The sequence below is a fragment of the Triticum aestivum genome, chromosome 4A, assembly GCF_018294505.1.
Source record: "Triticum aestivum cultivar Chinese Spring chromosome 4A, IWGSC CS RefSeq v2.1, whole genome shotgun sequence".
Taxonomy (NCBI): domain Eukaryota; kingdom Viridiplantae; phylum Streptophyta; class Magnoliopsida; order Poales; family Poaceae; genus Triticum; species Triticum aestivum.
Genome location: NC_057803.1, coordinates 266,649,108 through 266,655,892, shown reverse-complemented (window position 1 = coordinate 266,655,892; position 6,785 = coordinate 266,649,108).

The window sequence follows — 6,785 nt, the reverse complement described above, 5'->3', positions numbered from 1 at the left end:
ATGATGAACTATAATATGCAAGGAATGGAAAAGACAATTCTCGAGCTCTTCGCAATGCTAAAGGCTGCGGAGGTAGAAATCAAGAAGGAGCATCAAGTGTTGATGGTTAACAAGACCACTAGTTTCAAGGAAAAGGGCAAAGGAAAGAAGGGGAACTTCAATAAGAATAGCAAGCAAGTTGCTGCTCCTGGGAAGAAGCCCAAGTCTGGACCTAAGCCTGAAATTGAGTGCTTCTACTGCAAAGGGACTGGTCACTAGAAGCGGAACTGTCCCAAGTATTTGGCGGATAAGAAGGATGGCAAAGTGAAAGGTATATTTGATATACATGTTATTGATGTGTACCTTACTAATGCTCGTAGTAGCGCCTGGGTATTTGATACTGGTTCTATTGCTCATATTTGCAACTCGAAACAGGGGCTATGGATTAAACGAAGATTGCTAAGGACGAGGTGATGATGTGCGTCGGAAATGGTTCCAAGGTCGATGTGATCGCCGTCGGCACACTACCTCTACATCTACCTCCGGGATTAGTTTTAGACCTGAATAAGTGTGATTTGGTGCCAGCATTGAGCATGAACATTATATTTGGATCTTGTTTGATGCGAGACAATTATTCATTTAAATTAGAGAATAATGGTTGTTCTATTTATATGAGTAATATCTTTTATGGTCATGCACCCTTGATGAGTGGTCTATTTTTGTTGAATCTCGATCATAGCGATACACATATTCATAATATTGAAGCCAAAAGATGCAAAGTTAATAATGATAGTGCAACTTATTTGTGGCATTGCCATTTAGGTCATATTGGTGTAAAGCGCATGAAGAAACTTCATGCTGATGGGATTTTGGAATCACTTGATTATGAATCACTTGATGCTTGCGAACCATGCCTCATGGGCAAGATGACTAAGACTCCGTTCTCCGGAACAATGGAGCGAGCAACTGACTTATTAGAAATAATGCATACTGATGTATGCAGTATGATGAGTATTGAGACTCACGGCAGGTATCGTTATTTTCTGACCTTCACAGATGATTTGAACAGATATGGGTATATCTACTTAATGAAAATAAGTCTGAAACATTTGAAAAGTTCAAAGAATTTTAGAGTGAAGTGGAAAACCATCATAAAAAGAAAATAAAGTTTCTACGATCTGATCGTGGAGGCGAATATTTGAGTTACGAGTTTGGTCTTCATTTGAAACAAATAGTTTCACAACTCACGCCACCTGGAACACCACAGCGTAATGGTGTGTCCGAACGTCGTAACCATACTTTATTAGATATGGTGCGATCTATGATGTCTCTTACCAATTTACCACTATCATTTTGGGATTATGCTTTAGAGATGGCTGCATTCACATTAAATAGAGCACAATCTAAATCCATTTATACGATACCATATGAATTTTGGTTTGGCAAGAAACCTAAGCTGTCGTTTTTTAAAGTTTGGGGTTGTGATGCTTATGTGAAAAATCTTCAACCTGATAAGCTCTAACCCAAATCAGAGAAATGCATCTTCATAGGATACCCAAAATAAACTGTTGGGTACACCTTTGTAACGCCCACGATGCGGTTATAGCTCCCATGTGCCGAGGCACGACTTAGAGATATAACCGCATAGTGGTTTTGTCGCAAGAAGGGTCATCTTCACAAACATTCCAATGTAATGAATAAGATAGGGATAAATAGAGTTGGCTTACACTCGCCAAATCACACAATACATACATAATTCATACATCATCCATATACACTCATAGACCAACTACGATCAAATCCAAATGAAAAAGGAAGATAACCCCAAATGCTAGATCCCCGATCGTCCCAACTGGGCACCACTACTGATCATCAGGAAACGACACATAATAACGACCTAAAGGAAATATTCCCTAGAGGAAATAATAAAGTTGTTATTTATATTTCCTTATATCATGATAAATGTTTATTATTTATGCTAGAATTGTATTAACCAAAAACTTAGTACATGTGTGAATACATAGACAAACAGAGTATCACTAGTATGCCCCTACTTGACTAGCTCGTTAATCAAAGATGGTTAAGTTTCCTTGCCATGGACAAAGAGTTGTCATTTGATGAATGGGATCACATCATTAGAGAATGATGTGATTTACTTGACCCCTCCGTTAGCTTAGCACGATGATCATTTAGTTTGTTGCTATTACTTTCTCCATAACTTATACATGTTCCTATGACTATGAGATTATGCAACTCCCGAATACCGGAGGAACACTTAGTGTGCTATCAAACGTCACAACGTAACTGGGGTGACTATAAAGATGCTCTACAGGTGTCTCCGATGGTGTTTGTTGAGTTGGCATAGTTCGAGATTAGGATTTGTCACTCCGTGTATCGGAGAGGTATCTCTAGGCCCTCTCGGTAATGCACATCACTATAAGCCTTGCAAGCAATGTGACTAATGAGTTAGTTACGGGATGTTGCATTACGGAACGAGTAAAGAGAGTTGTCGGTAACTTGATTGAACTAGGTATTTGAAAGTGCAACTATCCCTGGGTGGTTTTGGTAATTCCTAACAACATATAGCTCATTGAGCTAACATTATTCCAAGATTAATATTTCAGGAAAAGCTCAATGAATGGCATGACATGGATGAGGAAAGTGGATCCCTCAAAATTCTAAGGACAAAAAGTTTGGCTCAAGATTGAAGCTCAAGACTCTACATTTTATATTTTAGTGATCCAAGATCACACTGAGTCTATAGGAAAAGCCAATACTATCAAGGAGGGATGAGGTGTTGCTTAATGGCTTGCTTGCTCAAAATGCTTAGTGATATGGTCCAAAATCCTCAACTACCTTCCCACATCCACATATGACCTAAACCAAAAGTCAAACTCGGCCCCACCGATTCTTTCTATCTGGCGCCACCGAGTTTCAAATGTCACAGCCACTGCCACAAACCCTAGGCAAATCGGTCCCACCGATAGGGATCTCGGTCTCACCGAGATGGGATTGTAATCTCTCTGTTTCCCTTCGTAACATTTCGGTCTTACCGATATGAGCGATCGGTCCCACCAAGATTGCAATGTAAACTCTTTGTTTCCCTTTTGTAACACTTCGGTCTCACCGAGATGAGCGAATCGGTCCCACCGAGTTTACCTGACCAACTCTCTAGTTAGCTTATTACCAAAATCGGTCCCACCGAGTTTGTGTAATCGGTCACACCGAGATTACATTATGCCCTAACCCTAACCATATCGGTCTTACCGAGTTGCATCTCAGTCCCACCGAAAATCCTAACGGTCACTAGGTTTGCTGAATCGGTCCTACCGAGTTTAACCATTCGGTCCCACCGAGTTTGGCAAATTGTGTGTAACGGTTAGATTTTATGTGGAGGCTATATATACCCCTCCACCCACTCTTCATTCATAGAGAGAGCCATCAGAACATACCTACACTTCCAATACACATTTTCTGAGAGAGAACCACCTACACTTGTGTTGAGGTCAAGATATTCCATTCCAACCATATGAATCTTGATCTCTAGCCTTCCCCAAGTTGCTTTCCACTCAAATCTTCTTTCCACCAAATCCAAATCTTGTGAGAGAGAGTTGAGTGTTGGGGAGACTATCATTTGAAGCACAAGAGCAAGGAGTTCATCATCAACACACCATTTGTTACTTCTTGGAGAGTGGTGTCTCCTAGATTGGCTAGGTGTCACTTGGGAGCCTCCAACAAGATTGTGGAGTTGAACCAAGGAGTTTGTAAGGGCAAGGAGATCACCTACTTCGTGAAGATCTACCGCTAGTGAGGCAAGTCCTTCGTGGGCGACGACCATGATGGAATAGACAAGGTTGCTTCTTCGTGGACCCTTCGTGGGTGGAGCCCTCCGTGGACTCGCGCAACCGTTACCCTCCGTGGGTTGAAGTCTCCATCAACGTGGATGTACGATAGCACCACCTATCGGAACCATGACAAAAACATCTGTGTCTCCAATTGCGTTTGAATCCTCCAAACCCTTCCCTTTAAATTCTTGCAAGTTGCATGCTTTACTTTCCGCTGCTCATATACTCTTTTGCATGCTTGCTTGAATTGTGAGGAGATTGCTTGACTTGTGCTAAGATAGCTAAAATCTGCCATGAACTAAAATTGGGAAAAGGATAGATTCTTATTTGGTCAAGTAGTCTAATCACCCCCCTCTAGACATACTTTCGATCCTACAATATTGAGATATCGAGGATCGAATCTCGGGCAAGTAACATACTGATGACAAAGGGAACAACGTTTGTTGTTATGTGGTTTGACCGATAAAGATCTTCGTAGAATATGTAGGAACCAATATGAGCATCTAGGTTCCGCTATTGGTTATTGACCGAAGATGAGTCTCGATCATGTCTACATAGTTCTCGAACCCATAGGGTCCGCATGCTTAACGTTCGGTGACGATCGCTATTATGAGTTTATGTGTTTTGATGTACCGAAGGTAGTTTGGAGTCCCGGATATGATCATGGACATGACGAGGAGTCTCAAAATGGTCGAGACATAAAGATTGATATATTGGAAGGCTATGTTTGGATATCAGAATGGTTCCGGGTGAGTTCGGGCATTTACCGGAGTACCAGGGGGGGGGGGGGTTACCGGAACCCCCCGGGGAGTGTATGGGCCTTATTGGGCCTTAGTGGGAGAGAGGAGGAGGTGGCCAAGGTGGACGGCGCGCCCCCAAGCCCAATCTGAATTGGGTGGGGGGCCAGCCCCCTTCCTTCCCCCTCTCTCCCCCTTCCGTTCTGTCCTACTCCAACAAGGGAAGGGGGAATCCTACTCCCACCGGGAGTAGGGCTCCCCCCTTGGGGCGCGCCATAGAGGGCCGAACCCCCCTCCTCCACTCCTTTATATACGGGGGAGGGGGCACCCCATAGACACACAAGTTGATTGTTTATCCTTGTGTGATGCCCCCCTCCACAGATTTCCACCTCGGTCATACCGTTGTAGAGCTTAGGTGAAGCCCTGCGTCGGTAACTTCATCATCACAGTCATCACACCGTCGTGCTGACGAAACTCTTCCTTGCCCTCAGCTGGATCTAGAGTTCATGGGATGTCACCGAGCTGAACATGTGCAGATCGCGGAGGTGCCGTACCTTTGGTGCTAGGATCGGTCGGATCGTGAAGACGTATGACTACATCAACCGTGTTTTCATATCGCTTCCACTTATGGTCTATGAGGGTACGTGGACAACACTCTCCCCTCTCATTGCTATGCATCACCTAGATGGATCTTGCGTGTGCGTAGGATGTTTTTTTTGAAATTACGGCGTTCCCCAACAGTGGCATCCGAGCCAGGTCTATGCGTAGATGTTATATGCACGAGTAGAACACAAAGGAGTTGTGGGCGTGGGTATATACATATTGCTTGCTGTCACTAGTTATTTCTTGATTTGGCGGTATTGTTGGATGAAGCAGCCCAGACCGACATTACATGACCGCGTTCATGAGATTGGTTCTACCGACGTGCTTTGCACACAGGTGACTGGTGGGTGTATGTTTCTCCAACTTTAGTTGAATCGGATTCAATGAACAGGGTTCTTTATGAAGATCAAAAAGCAATTACTATACCACATTCTGGTTTTTATGCCGTAGGTAAGAACGGTTCTTGCTAAAGCCTGTAGCAGCCACGTAAAACTTGCAACAACAAAGTAGAGGACGTCTAACTTGTTTTTGCAGGGCATGTTGTGATGTGATATGGTCAAGACGTGATGAGATATAAATTGTTGTATGAGATGATCATGTTTTGTTAAAGTTATCGGCAACTGGCAGGAGCCTTATGGTTGTCTCTTTATTGCATAAGATGCAAGTGCCATATAATTGCTTTACTTTATCGCTATGTGATAGCAATAGTTGCAAAAGCAATAGTTGGCAAGACGACCATGTGAAGATACGTTGATAAAGATCATGGTGTCATGCCGGTGACGATGGAGATCATGACGGTACTTTGGAGATGGAGATCAAAGGCACAAGATGATGATGGCCATATCATGTCACATATTTTGATTGCATGTGATGTTTACCTTATTATGCATCTTATTTTGCTTAGTACGATGGTAGCATTATGAGATGATCCCTTACTAAAATTTCAAGGTATGAGTGTTCTCCCTGAGTATGCACCGTTGCGACAGTTCGTCGTGCCGGGACACCACGTGATGATCGGGTGTTATAAGCTCTACGTTCACATACAACGGGTGCAAGCCAGTTTTGCACACGCAGAATACTCGGGTTAAACTTGACGAGGCTAGCATATGCATATATGGCCTCGAAACACTGAGACCAAAAGGTCGAGCGTGAATCATATAGTAGATATGATCAACATAGTGATGTTCACCATTGAAAGCTACTCCATCTCACGTGATGATCGGACATGGTTTAGTTGATATGGATCACGTGATCACCTAGATGATTAGAGGGATGTCTATCTAAGTGGGAGTTCTTAAGTAATATGATTAATTGAACTTAAATTTGTCATGAACTTAGTCCTGATAGTATTTGCATATCTATGTTGTAGATCAATTGCTCGCGTATAGCTTTCCCGTTTTATTTATGATATGTTCCTAGAGAAAAATAAGTTGAAATATGTTAGTAGCAATGATGCGGACTAGCTCCGTGATCTAAGGATTATCCTCATTGCTGCACAGAAGTATTATGTCCTTGATGCGCCGCTAGGTGACACACCTATTGCAGGATCAGATGCAGACGTTATGAACGTTTGGCAAGCTCGGTATGATGACTACTTGATAGTTTAGTGCACCATGCTTTA